Source organism: Protopterus annectens, chromosome 1.part2 (assembly GCF_019279795.1).
Source record: "Protopterus annectens isolate FY-2018-M chromosome 1.part2, PAN1.0, whole genome shotgun sequence".
NCBI lineage: Eukaryota > Metazoa > Chordata > Ceratodontiformes > Protopteridae > Protopterus > Protopterus annectens.
The window spans coordinates 145,224,241-145,241,766 of NC_056727.1; positions in this window are offsets into that span (position 1 = coordinate 145,224,241).

The window sequence follows — 17,526 nt, forward strand, 5'->3', positions numbered from 1 at the left end:
TGCCAATGCATATTGTCCCAAAGGCAAGGGATTGAACTATTGCAGGTCATGTGTAAACATTACCAACGATCCATCGACAAGTTGATGGAAGAATCTACTGACCTTAATGCAGCTATTAGAGCCAGTAATGATTTTCAAAGATACCAGTACGACTACAATAGGACTTTCTCTAGTATAGAGCAGTTCATTAACAAATCAAAGTCTATTAAAATAAAAAAGTTGAACAGAGACCGGGCAGCATATAACAACAAATCAGTGTACCTGAAACCGCCCACATCTCAGCAGTGGAACCCTACAGGCCAAGGGAGTAGCAGGGGTGTGTCTACTATGAATGAGGAGGTCGACAACCTTGATTTTCATGACAAAGAGGTGGCAGCACAGACTGTACCTCATAGGAGTGAAAGGATCCACCAGCAACAAAAATCATACTACAACACATCTAATAATGACAGCTCACACAACGGCCAAGGTGAAAATTTTCAAAACCGCTCACTAAACCACAAGCCCCAGCAAACAGCACACTACCAGAATCAGAGGAAGAACAAGAAGGGGAACAGAATGAGGAAGTGAACATTGATGCAGGTAGCAGTTTTTATAAATTACTTTACAACAAAGAGAATGACTTTCTTTGTTTGTGTCTTTCGGCTTTTCCCGGTCAGGGGTCGCCACAGCAGAACTCCAGTCTGATAATGATTGGCAGTTGATTTTTACGTACTGGCTTGCCAAGCCTGACGCACAACCTTCAACCAAAGGGGGGTCCAGTTTCACTGGAGTTAAAACGTTTAGAATTTATATGGCAGTTGAACACCAATGCAGGGCAGTATCCAGGTCTAAATGAAAGATGATCTATTGTATGTATTCTGAAATTAAAAAGTCTTACTAGATAGGGTTTCACATATAGAATCCATGTAAAGTATGTATTAATTGTACATAAGATCTTAGAAGTCAACAATAGTAGGAGCAAACATGGGTTTACCATGTCATTTTAGTATCTTAGATATTTGGTACTTATAAAGTACAAAAACCTTTGTAAGTATTTTATGGTATATAAGAACATTCAGTATTGTTTCTTCTGTAGGGTTACGGTTTGAGTTTTGCATGTGGATGTGTCTAAATGTGTTTGTGACACTTTTGTAGTCTTTAGAAAGTGTTGTTTCTATGAGTACCAGTTTCCAATTTGTTGTCAAGAAGAATGAAATGAACTGATTAACTAATATTGGTTAATTACCTAACTAACTAACTACTGCTCACTGACTACTTAAGGGCACGCTCTCAATTTTTTTTTATCTGAAGAAGTCACAGTATTTACTGTGACAAAAAGCACTTCATTTTGAATTAAACTGCTTGTTCTTATGTGTTGTGTTTGGTGCCTTCCTTCCTGCAACCAGTTTTCAGTTTTGGCCACCATCTTCATCAGAGTCTGCCAATAGTCTGACATCAGTGGTGAGATTCTTAGACTTCCACTATCAAGATCACGTGTAATAATAAGCAACAAACACAGGAAAGAAATGAATAGCTGCACTACTAAAGTCTAATATATGCTAACAGCTAACAGTGGTGCCATACCTACAGACAGTACAGGAATACACACAACAGTCCTGACACCCACATCCCACATATGGATAAAATAAGTATTTATTTGAACTGATCATCACTACTGACAAAAAATATTTGGATTACCATGTGCAGATGATGCTATGCTTTGAATGGATAATGGCCTTAAAAGAAGTTAAACAAAAGGTAAGGACACCATCATCACAATTAACAGTAACACAGGGGGTTAAAACTTTTTGCCATTTTTAATTTCTCCAAGTCTTTTGGGTTTCTAATACCATGAAGGGAATGGACCCCATTCCTAAGTTAAAGTACGATTAAAGTTCATGACATTAATATTGTTTTACTGTTTGATATTAGCCAAAAGTGCTCTTCGCAGCACCCGCAATGTGCCAATAATGACTCCTTCTGCAATTCGTATGGTGTTACATGAATTGGTAACATGTCTAAATACAATTGTAAATTATTTTTTATAAGACCAGTTGCTCCTAGTACTATTGGAACTGTCTGGGTATCTTTCTTCCACATGGCTCTCATTTCTGCCTGCAGATCAAGGTATTTTATGACTTTGCGACTCTGTACACAAGACATTGTAGTCACTAGGTGTGGCGATTTCAGTGATCAATGCTGCTTTTGTATTCTTTTCTTGGACCACTATATCCAGTTTTCTAGCATCTATCTTTTGGACTGTTGGTATTGGGTGATCCCATGTGATGTAAACTTCATAATTTTCTATGATTCTCTGTGCCTCATGTTTCCAGTGTTTTTCAGCCACTTCGATTCCATAGTGTTTGCACAATCTCCAGTGTAACAATCTTGCCACATTATTATGCCTTTCAGTATACAGTCTCTCTGCCATTAAAGAGTTGAAACCAGCAATAAGGTGTGTGACTATTTCCAATTCATTTCCACAAAACCTACATATGTCTGTTGCATCTATATTAGAACATCGAAGTGTTAAAACATTGAATGTTCTAATATCGACCCCTATTCAGCAAATGCTTAAAATAGCGAAACTGCAGAACAATTAATATTTTCCTAGGGAAAGTATTCGGTGGGCCATTTCTGCAGCTTCATTATTTACTCGACAGTGGTGCAAAAGTAACGGACCGTGTTAAAGTAAGTGTGAGAACGGACTGAGGTAAGGTGAGTGTGTGACAGTTAGGGACCTTAGGGATAGAGAGTGGGTACGGTGAGTGTGCGATAGTTATGGATCTTATGGTTAGGGAGTAGGTAATGTGAGTGTGTGATAGTTAGGGACCTTAGGGTTAGGGAGCAGGTAAGGTGAGTGTGCAATAGTTAGGGACCTTAGGGTTAGGAAGCGGGCAAGGTGAGTGTGCGTTAGTTAGGGAACTTAGGGTTAGGGAGCAGGTAAGGTGAGTGTACGTTAGTTAGGGACCTAAGGGTTAGGGTTGGGTTAAGGTAAGTGGATAGCTAGTAGTGTATGTACGGTTTAGTCTAGGGTTCTTTGAAGTGTGTATGTGTGGATTATGTATTTTAGTGTGCTTGTGCTCTGTGTGTGTGTGTGTGTGTGTGTGTGTGTGTGTGTGTGTGTGTGTGTGTGTGTGTGTGTGTGTGTGTGTGTGTGTGTGTGTGTGTGTGTGTGTGTATTCTCGAAACAGCTAATTTTTTCCCTTGGAAAAAATTTGCTGTTCTGAGCGTTCGAGTATATCATATTTTGAGATTCCAAGTTTGAGCTTATGGTGTTCGATATTTTGGAATTTCTATAATGTGATATAGACCCATGTCTGTTTCTTCCATGTGTTCAATGGACTTAGTAAACCAGCGTGTACCTAGCCCACTATCTTGGGCTGCCAATATTAACCTTTCATTTCTTGATGTAAATTCACCTCTCCTTAACCATTCCTGCATTTGTTCTTGAGCAACATGAGGCTTTTCCAGAAGTCCTCTATACTTGCAACTATATTTATTTTTTTTCCACATTTCTTGCCTTCTCATCTGGTCCTTCACCTTATAGACTTTCTTTTGTTTTTTAGCACATTCAGTTGCTGCCTGTTTTTTATCCACTTCTGGTTTGATTTCCATTCCTGCTTGATGTCAATATGCTTCTGCTAAATTAAGCAGAGTCGTCATCTTAGATTTATTCTCCTCATGTTTCAAAACTTTCATAGGTTCATAGGTAGGTACTAGGCTATCGGACCAAGGGCCTACCTAAGCCTAGCCAACAAGGTTCCCTGGCTTACGCCACCCAAGAAAATTACTTTCCTGTGCCACTGTCAAGCAGAGACATAGAAGTCATCCCCAGGGTGTATTTCCTATTTCTCATCCACTCATCAAGATTTTTCTTGAAGAGTGCTAATGAAGAACTTTGCTTGACATAGATAGGTAGCCTGTTTCAGACCATGGGAAGGCTCTGGGACAGGAATCTATCCCTCCAGCATGTTCTGTTTATTGTGGTGACAAGATTTAGGTCCCTAGAGCATGTAGCTAGGAGGGATTGGGATTTCTTTAGGTGCAGCATGTCCAACAGCTCTGGGTTTGACACAGCTTTATATGTTAGGCAGAGATCACCTAGGAGTAGGCAATATGCAATGGCGTAAAGCTGCAGTGTTTTGAGACGGCCAGTGTAGGGCATTTGTTTGAGGCCACTAATCCTCTTTGTGAGGTACTTCTGTGGCCTTTCCAGCTGCTGCAGATGTCTTGTGAGGTACATTCCAAAAGGGGCATTGTACTCTATAATGGGTCTAATGAGTGTCATGTAGAGAGGAACAATGACCTCTTTTTTCCTGGATGAGAACCCTTTTATGATGAGGTGTGCCACGTAGAAGGACTTCCTGACTACTGTGGCGATGTGACTATCAAAGAAGAGACTACTGTCCACCTGGGTCCCAAGGTCTCTTATCACACATTCGGTGTTAAGTAGATTGCTGCCTATGTGGTAGTTCATGGGTACAGAGTTTTTACCAAAGGGGGATGACACTGCACTTTTTGGCATTGAGCTTGAGGTCATGACTCGGACACCAGGCATCTGTCTCAGTGAAGCCCTTCTGTAGGATGTCCACATCATTTGGGGGCTTGACTATGGCTCCTAGTTTGCAGCCATCTGTGAACTTCATTAGCCAGAGGCCTTCTGTGTTAGCCTGTACTTCAGAGAAGTAAATACCAAACAGGAGAGGTCCCAGGATGGAACCCTGTGGTACTCCACTTGTCACTGCTTTGAGATCAGATTTGGAGTCTGCAACTTTTACAGTGTGGGTTCTGTCAGTGAGCCAGTTGGCATCCCATCTTGTGATGTAGGGATTTATACCTAGTTTAGTGAGTTTAGCTATAATTTCAGAATGGGGGATAGTGTCAAAAGCCTTGGTGAGGTCAAGATAGGCTGTGTGAACCACCTTATCCTCATCTACGGCTTTGGTGACTGCCTCAAAGAAGTCGATCAGGTTTAGGAGGCATGATCTGCCTTTCACAAACCTGAACTGGGTGTGATCCAGAGTTTGGAGGTTACCAATGTCTTTGTTAATGAGTTCCATGATGATACATTCCATGGCCTTGCGGACCAGGCTCATCAGGCTAATAGGTCGATAGTTCCCAGGATCAGTGGTGGCTCCCCCTTTGTGGAGTGGGATAACTGTTACTGTGCGCCATTCAGTGGGCACAAAGCCTAAAGTGAGGCTATTATTGAACATGGTGCTTAAGTGGGGAGACAGTTCGTTCTGAAGTTCATGTAAAATGCAGCCTGGGATGTTGTCCGGTCCCATGCATGCTGTGTTTTTGGCTTTAGAGAGTGCAGCTTTTACCTGCGTAGTTGTGATTACAGGGACTCTGCATTCTTCCTGTATAGATATGGGCCCTTTAGGGGGTGAGGGGGGGTAAAGTTAGCACTGAACCTATCTGCCAGGATCTTGGCAATATCAGTACTTTTCATGCCATTGTGCTGTAACTCAGAGCAGATCTGCGTGTTGCCATTGAGATTCTTGACATAGCTATAGAATGCTTTGTAGTTGTCCTTAGAATTAGTGGCAATTTTGTTTTCATAGCAAACTTTGGAGCATCTTCTAAGGGATTTCAGCTTCTTACTGAGGCTGACCAGGGAGCTCCTCCACTTCTGCCTGCTGCCTGAGCTACAATATCGGAGAACTCTTCCATGTCTCTTTTCATGTAGTCCAGGGAGGTACATCTCAGGTCATTCACACCAACATGGACAATGACGTAGTCATATTTGTACTTGTTGTGGAATGACCTGAGTGCGTGGGTTATGTGGTGGATCCTGGCACCTGACAGGCAACTGACAGTAACCTTCTCCTTGTTTAGCCTGGTGAGTGGGACATCAGTGTGCTTGACTATAGAATCACCTATGACTAGTGTTTTGGGTACATTGTTTTGCCTTATTGGCTGTGGTTGAGTGGCACACTGAGTCTGTGGGCTTTGTGTCATTTGGGTTGTGTTGGGAGATGGAGGTTGCTTGCGTTTCTGCTTTGGAGGTCTCTGTTGCTTAAACAGATTATTATTGAGAGCCTCCGCGAATGTTTTTGTGTTACTATGTGTGGATTTTGGTGGTGTAGATTTACTGAGACTATGTGATGAGTGTGGTGAGGTGCAAATGTTTACCTTCTCCTCATGACTGTCACATTCAGTCTTGGTTGGAGAGAGCTTTACCTCCAGTTTGGCTAGATAAGTGCATCTCTCACAGGCTGTAGTGTTAGGTGGTAGGAGGAGAGGATTGACTGTGTACATGAGGCAATTTCTACATTGCCTCAAGATGCCCAGGTTCATCAGATAGACAGGAGAGAACACATCCACCAAATTTGGATCTTGTGAAATCAGTAGATATGTGTGGAGTCCCATGACTGCAGATCTATACATGTAATCAATTTCAAGGAGGCTCATCCCTCCTTCAGAATGAGGAATATATAATCTTGGTATACACTGATTTTTATAAATCATTTGGTGAGCATGAAGCATCCTTCTTGTTTTCATATCCAATCTATCCAACACCTTTTGCGGCCAGTCAATCACTCCAAAACTATAAGTTAGGACAGGAAGAGCAAATTGATTTACAGCTTGGATCTTGTTCCTAGGTATCAATGCTGTTTTCAGGATTAATTTAAGTCTTCTAAAGTACTCCTTACTAAGCTTTTTTCACATTTGTTCATGTTTTATTGCTTATCCTTCATCATTTCCCAAGTATTTATATAACCCCTCTTGCTCAAGTTCTTTTATATCAAATACTTGTCCCAAACCAATGTTTTCCAGGTGTTGCAATTTTCCTTTTTTAAAGGTTGCTTTTGTACATTTATCAAGATCAAATGATATTCCGATATCATCTGAAAAAGTTTTGACAACCTGCAGCTATGCTTTCAGTTCCTCATCTGATGAGCTATACAATTTTAAATCATCGCCAATGAGAAGATGAGAAGTCATTAGAAATTGTTGTTTTCTAGAAGCCAAATTGTAGCCATGGCCTAAGCTGTTAAGTAAACAGCTTAATGGGTTAAGGGCAAAGCAGAACAGTAATGGTGACAGCGAGTCACCCTGGAATATCCCCCTTTGAATTTTTATCCCTGGAATAATAATCTGTCCTTTATCTTGGCTTAATTGCAAAGTGATCTGCCACTGTTTCATGGTTACTTTAATGTAGTCAATCAGTGTAGGGTGTATCTTATACATTTTTACGCACTCTTTTATCCATGAATGTGGGATACTATCAAATGCTTTTTTGTAGCCAATCCATGCCATACTTAGGTTCTCCCCCTTTTTGCAATTCACTATAACTTTGTTTAACAACAAATGGTCCTTTGTTCCACATGGCTTTCTTTTATCGCCTTTTTGTTCTACTGCCGTAATTGAGTTTTCTTCTAAATGACTATATACTCTGTTGGCGCCAATTCCCGTGTATAGTTTGTACATTGTCGAAAGACAAGTTATTGGTCTATAATTTTTTGTGTAGCTTGCAGGTTCACTCTTACATAAGAGCATTGTTTTTCCTGTTGTTAACCAGTGTGGTGTGTCCTTACTCATGGCTATATCCTCATGCAAAGAAGTTAATACTTTAAGCTAAAAGTTAGGTACTGCATCTGGGCCTGGAGTTTTCCAGTTAGAGGCTTTTCTCAACTCTATTTCAATCTCCCTGGCTGTTATTTTATCCCATTTCATATCCTGTACCTTTAAACTTCTTATTCTTTCTTTTACTTCTTATATCCATTTAGCATCTTTGTTATGTTCCACAGGATCTTCATAGATACGTCTCCAAAATGTATCTACTTCCTGTTTTTTGGCAGTCTATCAATTTCTTTTACCTTATTTCCCAATTTTCTATAAAACGTTTTTGGGTCATCAGTAAATTGTTTATTTTGTGTTTTTCTCTTATATTTATCTTCATATCTTCTAAGTCTTTCTGCCTGTTTTGAAATTTTTAGTTTGTTATGTCCAATAGTGCATAATAGAGCCTGGTCTGTTCTAATACTGTGCATTGCTTTTATCACATCTATCTTTCTTAATATTTTTATTTATCTGTTCCCTCTTCTATAATCTTCTAGCAATGATACTTCTTGTCTTAACTGCTTTATAGTTTTCTCTATTCGATGTTTCCATGATGGTATTTGCTTTTGCCCTCTCTTTTCCCTCGCTACCCTATGTTCCTGTGGTAGAACTTTATCAGTTATTAAATTAGCAGCACAGTAATATATTTTGTTTACTTCTGTTATATCGCATGGGTCTCTATGGACAGTCCTAATTACTATGTTCATTTGTTTTATCAAGCTTCTGACTTTTGGGGTTTTATTAACCTTCTGTAGTCTATTTCTCTCATTGATCTTGATATATCTGTCTTTGTCTATTAAATCAAGCAACTCTTCTCTTAACTCCTTTTCTTCCATACTAAGGGCACATCCCTTGTTTTCCATTTCCTGTGGGCATTCTATAGAGAGTTCTATAACATCTTCCTGTGACACATTTTCTTCAATTTCATCCTGTGTCATCTGTTTTTCTGTCATATGGGAACTCACTGTCCTATCACTCCTCAACATTGACTGTATCAGAATTTCCAGTTTCCTGTTCCTTTCCTTGCTGTCAATCTTCAAGTGAATGTTTATACTGGTTTCCTGTGGAAGGTTCCAAAATATCTTGATATGGCATCTGACCAGTTGCTTCCTGTTCCACTGGTTTCCCCTTAATTTAGATATCCATTGCTCTACCCTGTTGTGGTGCTTTCTGCATTTGATTTTCTACACTGAATCCTTCTCTTTGCAGCTGTTTTATTACCTCAGTTGCTATTTCTTTGACTTCTTCATTACTCATCTCTTTTTCTACTTTTCCTCTTAGTCTTCTTATTTTTTGTATTGTAGTTTTCCATGTCCAACTTTTTGCCCTTTATATGTCCATTAATGATACTTTAAACAAGAACTTAGATAGCAAGTCCACCCTAAGAACATGTCTAATCAACCAGAATATGTTGATAACTGTAGAAATCTGCAACTATCCCACCAAACAAATTTAATGTTAAACAGAAATTAAGTATTGTTGTCAATATTTTACTATACAAGAGGTATTTCACAACTGAGATAGATAAGAATACCTAGAAGCTTCTATTGGGACATAATTGTTCTCCCTGAAATCATAGCATGAATGTCATTGCTATGCTGTTGTGCACTTTCCAGTGAGTTATCTGGATCCCTGACAGTGAACAGAAACTCTTCATTTGCTGTTAGTGGTGAGTCTATAGCAGCCCCTCCCCAATACCCATCCATCATGGGCCACTGAAGCTGCTGTCCACCATGCAGATGAAATCATGCCAGTGGTCCTATGGTTCACCTGATCATATGCCTGCTGTGGCCACTTGCTGCATTCACATCACCAACTATTGCTGCCAAATTTGCATTCTGCCTGACATAGCTTCACATCCCCTCTCAAGCAGAAGGGCACCATGTTGCCTGAAAGATTACACAATGACCTCATTCTCAAGTTCACCTAAGGGAGATTTTCATGGATTGGGAGACCTAGGTGTCATAGTCCTAGGTCAAAGTAAAATACAACAGAAGGATAATACACACAAGTATCACATAACTAAAAGTATGTTTTGATATAATACATAAAATGTAGGATTTCACTATTACCAACTGAAGAAACATAAAACAGTCAAGATATTCAAATATAAAAAAAGGAATTGTGTAGTTGTAACTGTAAACATGTGAGGTATTGCCATCTGTCTCTGGGAGAATAGGGCAGTGCATGTGTAACATATGCTAGCATAGTTAGCTGCAGTTTTGTAAATAATTTTGCATCATTTGACTGTCATACTGACTTATACGGATGTTTGTGTTAAAAATGTATCAACAGTGTTATTATAACTGATTAAATGTATATATATATGTTTAAACAAAGAATTCTAGAAGGGAAGAGAAGAAGTTTTTGAAATTGTTCTATAATTTTCAAATACTGCAACAGATCATAGCAAACTCTGAATGTGTATTGTACCAGAGTCAGTTGATGAAATGTGATGTCATTCATTAACCAGCACTGACAGGATGGAACTCTCACATCAGTTTGTTTGTTTTCTTTGGAACCTGATATAAAAGATGTATGACAATTATCACATTCAGTTAGTTGTGTTACTTGAGATTAGTTCAGTTAGTTGGAAGCTCATCATTTTTCCCTGTGGAAGTAAGCATCCCACCATCTAATCTTGCCTTGCTACATTAATTAAGTTAGCTAGGGAACAGTTATTCTTTAAACAGTCAGGAAATACAGTAAGATTGGTGGAGTAGTGCTTTTCTGCATCTGTTTGAATCTGTCCAACTGTGTTATTTTTATTTCTCCTGTGACTTGAAACGCTGGTGCTTATTGTACTTTGATATTTAGTATTCTTATATTTTCTATTTTATTATTTATTATTAAATATTGTTATACCTTTTACTGCAAGTTAGTCTTTTAAAGAATACTTTTAATGTCTTGAGAGTACTTGTGCATCTTTTAGTGATGTCATGACCACTTTGAAAAGCCTGGCTGATTTGGTTACACTCTGCCATTTATATTTGTATTGATTTTACTCAGTATAATTGGATACCCTTGTAAGACCCTGAGAGTGGTTGACAGGTGGCAGGGTATTTACCTTATAGCCTGTGCAGAAGAGGTACAGTTAGTAAATCTATGCCAGCCTTTCTGGGATTGTGTGCGTGTGTGTGTGTGTGTGTATGTGTGTGTGTGTGTGTGTGTGTCTATGAAAATCAAATACCTAGGTGTGGGTGTGTCAGCTACTTGGAACTGGGACACAGTGCTCTAAAGTGAGTCCTCTTTGGAATCTGGACAAACAGAGAGTCCAATTTCAGGTCTGGAGCATGTTCACTTTGTGCTCTTGGGGGAATCATGCTTGATGCAGAGAGCTGCATCTTAAAATACTGTGTAAATCCATTCATGTTCTTAGTGACCATGTCTCACTGGTGTCACTGGTAAGGATTGAGGCTCCTTGGTTATTGCATTGGGTAGAGAGGCCATCACTTTTTGGTATCAGAGCAGTGTGATATTGATTGAACTTCAGTAGCCTGTAGGCAGTTGACACTGAAGGTGTGTGTGTATACTCTTAACATCAACAAGGTAAACATTCAGAATTTAATTTTAACATCAGTTTTATTTATTTTTCTTAGTTTAGTTAAGTCAGGAAAAGCAGGCAAAGATGTCAGCAGTGGATAATGGTAAGCTACAAAGAGCTAGTTAGCCAAGGTGTGCAAAGCCAAAGGACTGCTGCATGCTAACCTTACTAAAGTGGAAATTATTTCAGCTTTAATCACATCTGCAGTGTAGACCAGTGACAAGGAAAACAACCAGTCTGATATTGGGGATGTGCAGTCTTCAGAAACATGAAAGTTCACCTTTTCCTCAGAGGACTTAAAAATCCATCTGGAGTAAAGAGACTTGAACTGGAGGCTGAAGAAATGGCGACACAGCATCAGCATGAACTGCGATGTTTGGAGATCGAAGGGAGATTAAGGCATTTGGAGACTGAAGAGAGAATGCAATGTTGGGAGACTGAAGAAAAGGAGAAGCAGCATCAAATGCACATCAAATGTTTGGAGACCTAAGAGAGACTGCAGCATTTGGAGATCAATGGAAAAGAGAGAATGCAGTATTTGGCAATTGAAGAAATGAGAAAGTGTGGCAATTGGAGGCTGAGGGAAAAAGAGAAGCAGTGACAACACAAGAAGGAGATGTTGACCCTTCGTCAAGGTCATGGAGGTAATGGGAAAGGGAATAACTGAACCCCAGAAGCAATAAAGGTCAGTAAATTTCTTCCACTATTTGCAGAGGGGGATGACTTTGATAGTTTTATTCATATATTTGAAAGAGTATGTAAACAGTATAATGTTGACCAAGGGCTCTGGGTATGGTTCTTGACCCCCTTACTCCATGGTAAAGCTGTAAATGCTGTTTCTAAATTGTCTGATACTGATTGCTTAAACAATGATAGAGTGAAACAATGTTTATCGAACTGTTATAAGTTAACACCTGAAGCTTACAGAAAAAGTTTTGTGAGCATAGACACAAGGCAATGAATGTGCATGTGATTATATCGCTGAGTTAAACAATTATTTTCAGAAGTGTGTGAGTGCGTGTCAGGTCACCACTTTTGAAAGACTGGCAGACCTTTTGATGAGGGAATAAGCCCTTAGTACTTTGCCTGAGGACATGAGAATCTGGTTGGCAGACAAAGAGTGTAACTCTGTAGATGAGCTAGGCAGAAAAGGGGATCTCAACTTACCAAACAGGGCATCACTGCACAAGAAAGGGATACCCAGTGCTGCACAGGATTAGGGGTTAGATGTTTTAAATGTAACCCTTTGTAGCATACAAATATCGACTGAAGCAAGGTGGAGAACAAAAGGTGTGGGAGCCAGCAATTGGGAATAAAAGCATGCCAGTAGTAAGTTGTCTAGAGACAGCAGGGGTACCAAACTATCACCAGAGTTTGTATCCTTTCTTAGTGAATAGAAGACAGACCACTGCTAAGAGATGCCCACAGCCTGTGACATAACTATTGTGAAACATGCAGTGGCTAAAGAGGAGCAGTACTTGCTTGAGCAGTCCACTCCAAACAGAGCTTTAGGAGGGATCCCATTCCAAATACCTTTTGCCAGGGTTCACCTTAACTGGGAGGGTGGAAAAGGAAGCAAGCAGGTAGCTGTGTTTGAGGATATTCCTGCAGATGTCTTGATAGGGAATTATTTTGATAACGCAGTACCTTGTGTGTATGTAGTTACATGCAGTCAGGCTTGGAGACAGGCATATAGGTCTGGTAGCCTAGGGGAGACCCAGACAGACCCCACACCTGAAGTTGGGGCTGGTAATATGGTTATTTAAGGGAGGGTGCTACCCCTTAGCAGAGATCTTGAAAGTGAGCCACAGCTGTTAGTCGGTACTGATGTTTCCATGGAAAGGGTAACTGCAAGGACAGAGATGAGTGGTAGCAGCCAGGCTAACAATGAGGCACCACCACACCTTTCAACCTCTTAGAGCAAGAAATCTGGACAAAGCCATAAATAAAAGTGGGACAAAGGCCCAGAATAGGGACAATTTTTAAATATTGCTCTTACAAACTTAGAAAGCTGATAAAATAACAGGTTTTGCATTAGCATTAATTTTCTGAAGGATATGAAGTCTGAAACTCAAATGTCTGTCATTATTTTCTAATTTCAATCTTTAATGATTTGCCACTAATTTTCTAGAAAAACACAATTTTATGAAATATGGACAAAATATGAGGCACAAATCTGGACATTCTGAGAAAATCTGTAGAGTTGAGAGGTATGGACACCACTATTGGTAGATTCTAGGCTTCCTGTGGATGGGGAGCTGGGAGTGCTCACAAAAGTAGATTTGAGACAGGCTCAGCTTTTGGACTATAACGTATGAAGCTAAGAAGGCACCTGCTGCTCAAGGAAAAGGGGACTCTGTATACTGGAGCAAAGGTTTTCTGTATAGAGAGCTAGAGGGTGAGGTAATAAAGCAGTTGGTAGTTCCCAGAGCCTACTGTCTAGCACTTCTTGCCATAGCCGATAACACTATTTTTGCAGGTCACATGGGCATAAAACATAATAAGAGACATATCATGCAGAACCTTTATTTTCCTGGGATTGCAAAGGATGTAACAGCGTACTGCAGGACCCATGAGCAGTGCCAAAAGGTAAGCAAGGCAGGGGACAAGGTCAATGCTTTGTTGATGTCTTTGCCTGTGATTGAAGAGCCATTTCAGAGGGTAGCTATGGATATTGTGGGACCTCTGAGTACTCCAAGTTCCACAGGGAAGAAGTATATCCTGGTGGTAGTAAATTATGCTACTAGATACCCTTAGGTGGTGGCTCTGTCCTCCACTGAGGCAGAAAAGGTGGCAATTTTATTTTAGAGATTTTCAGCAGTGTAGGTTTCCCTAGTGAAATACTGACTGACTGAGGTGCCAATTTCATGTCAGACCTTCTGGCTTGTCCATGGAATTGTTCTGGGATGAGGCAACTAAAGAACACCCCCTACCAACCCCAGACTAATGGTCTTGTGGAGAGGTTAAACTGTAGACTAAAGACCATGCTACAGGCATTTGCAGACCAGTTTGAGAGAGTGGGGGACATATTTTCCCCATCTACTGTTTGGATACAGAGATGTACCCATGGAATCCACATGTTTTTCACTCTTTGAGTTGCTGTATTGTGAGAGGGCCTTGAGATATGATTCATGATGAGAGGGAGGGTGGGTGTGGATCCCAAAGGAGTCTGTTGTGGCATATGTCCTAAACCTCAGAACAAGGCTTAGGGAGCTCATGGGCTTGGAACAGGAGAACCTGGCAGGAGCACAACAACAAAACAAAGTGTGTTATGACAGGAATGCTGGGGCCTGAGATTATGTTGTGGGACAGCAGGTTATGGGTCTCATTTCTGTCAGACACTATAAGCTGCAGGCAGCTTGAGAGGTACCCTACGAAGTGGTAAGGAAAGTCAGTAATGTTAATTACATGATATACCTGCAAGGCAGGGGGAAGGGGCACAAATTGTACCATGTTAACATAATGAAGCCTTAGCATGTCAGGGAGGTCCTGGGCAGACTACAAAGGGCAGGGTTGACCATTAAGCCCAGTAAGTGTCAGGTGGGAATGGCAGTGGCCTCCTGCCTGGGACATAGAGTGGGGAGTGGTGAGATTAGTCCAGACCCTGCCAAACTGGAAACTATTAAGGAGTGGTTGGCCCTGTTACCAAAAAGCAGGTGGGAGCATTCTTGAAGACAATGGGTTACTATAGAAAGTTCATTCTCAATTATAGTACAATAACTTCTCCCTTGACAGACCTGACAAAGAAGAATAGGCCAGATAAGGAAGTGTGGGCCCCAGCCTGTGAGCAGGCATTTCAAAAGCTTAAAGGAGCTTTGAGAGGATGCCCTGTGTTAGCCAGTCCAGATTACAGCAAGGACTTTGTTGTACAGGCGGATGCTTCAAACCATAGGGTGGGGGCTGTACTCAGCCAGGTTTCCTCAGAGAGAGAAGACTACCCAGTTGTATATCTCAGCCATAGACTCCAACCTAGGGAGGAATGTTATGCAGCTGCGGAAAAAGAATGTCTAGCCATAGTATGGGCACTGCAGAAACTTCAGCTTTATCTGCATGGAAGGAAATTCACTGTGGTTAAAGACCATAATACCTTAACATGGCTACATAGTCAGACAAAAAAATGCCAAGTTATTAAGGTGGAACCTAGGGTTGCAGGCATATGACATGACAGTACAGCACCATAGTGGGGTCAGCAATGCCAATGCAGATGGACTCTCATGACAGGGTAGAGGTTAATGTGTTCCCATACAGGCCCATTTCTCTCAAGCAATGTCCATGGTCACTTGAAAAACTAGCTTGAGTCTTCAAAGGGGGTGGGGAGATATGAAAATGTGAGGTATTGCTATCGGTGTCAGGGAGAACAGGGCAGCGCATGTGTAACATATGCCAGCATAGTTAGCTGGAGTTTTGTAAATACATTTGTGTCATTTGACTGTCATACTGACTTGTACAGATGTTAGGGTGAAAAAAGTATCAACAGTGTTATTATAACTGATTAAATGTATATGTTTAAATAATTATGGAAGGGAAGATGGAAGTTTCTGAAATTGTTCTATAATTTTCAAATACTGCAACAGATCATAGCAGAGCTTTGAATGTGTATTGTACCAGAGTCAGTTGATCAAATGTGATGTCATTCTATAACCATCACTGAAAGGACAGAAATCTCATAGCAGCTTGTTTTGCTTTGTTTGGAACCTGATATATATAAGATCTATGACAGTTATCACAGTCAGTTAATTGAGTTAGTTGAATTGAGTTCAGTTAGTTGGATGCACATCACATTCTCTTGTGGAAGTAAGTATCCCAGCATCTAGGCTTGCCTTGCTGTATTAATTAAGTTATCTAGAGAATAGTTATTCTTTAGACAGTCAGGAAATACAGTGAGATTGGTTATGTAGTGTTTTTCTGCATCTGTTTGATCATAGGATCATAGGAAGTTACTAGGATAATTGCCCTGGGAAGCTTACAAGCCTAGCCAAGAGTTTATCTCCAAAAGGAAACCTCAGTCATCTTCTGTTGCCCCTGTCAATGAGGGACACAGGTGGAACCCCTGGAACAAATTTATGATTTCCCATCCACTCATCAAGGTTGCGCTTGAAGAGGGTCAGCGATTTACCCTGTTTGACGTGTATGGGAAGTCGAGTCCAGAGGCAGAGTAGCCTCTGGGAAACAAATCTGTCTCCAGCAGGTTTTGTTGATGTCACATAGTAGATTTAGGCCTTTCAAGTGGGTAATGCATAAGGAATTAGACTTATAGATATGGAGCATATTTAGTAGGGTGGGGTCTGAGATTGCCTATCTGTATGATACCAAGCACAGTGATAGTGATTTGAGCCTGTCCACATAGGACATGTGTTGGAGGCCATGGATTCTCTTTGTGCAGTATTTCTGTGGCCTTTCTAGTTGATGCAGATGTTTGGAGAGATACATACCAAATGGGGTGTTATGTTTAATTACTGGTCTGGTGAGGGAGGAGTATAGAGAGGTAATAACCTCATTTTTTCTGGATGCAATCCCTTTACTTATGAGATGAACCAAGTAAAAGGCTTTTCTGACCACTGCCGCTACATGATAGTTAAATGTGAGATCGTTGTCAACCTGAGTACCCAGGCCTCTCACCACAGGTTGTGTGCTTTGGGGGTTGCCGTTGATGTGGTAATCAGTAGGGGCTGTGTTTTGCCAAATGGTATGATGATACATTTTTTTGCATTTAACTTGAGGTCATGACTTTGGCACCAGTCATCAGTTGCTGTGAGACCCTCATGCAGTATGTTAACATCATCTGGGGAGGCAGTGACAGCACCCAACTTACAGTCATCCACAAACTTGGTCAGTCACAGGTCTTTTGTCTTTGCCTGGACCTCTGAGAAATAGATGCCAAACAGTTTGGGTCCCAGGACAGATCCCTGGGAAGCTCCACTAGTGACAGGCCTGCTATCAGAGGTGGAGGCACCTATTTTGACCTTGCGGGTTCAGCTGGTAGCCAGTTGGCCACCCATCTGATGAGATAGGGATTTACAACAAGTTGTGTTAGCTTTTCAATGATGCTTGAGTAGGGTATTGTGTCAAATGCCTTGGCTAAGTCAAGGTAAGCTGTATGTACTGACTTTACCTCATCCAGGGCCTTGGTGACAGTCTCAAAGAAGTCAACTAGGTTCAACAGGCATGATCTGCCCTTGCCAAATCCAAACTGGGTGGGGTCAAGTCCTTGGAGATTGTCTATGTCCTTGATTATGAGAGCCATAATAATACTCCCCATGGCTTTACAGATCATACTTGTCAAGCTAATGGGTGATAGTTTCCAAGGTCAGTAGTGGCACCATCTTTGTGCAAGGGGATTGACAATGTCAGTTCTCCATTCTGCTGGAATGAAGCCTGTAATTAGGTGGTAGTTGAATAGGGTGTTCAATGGTGAATCTAGTTCTTGC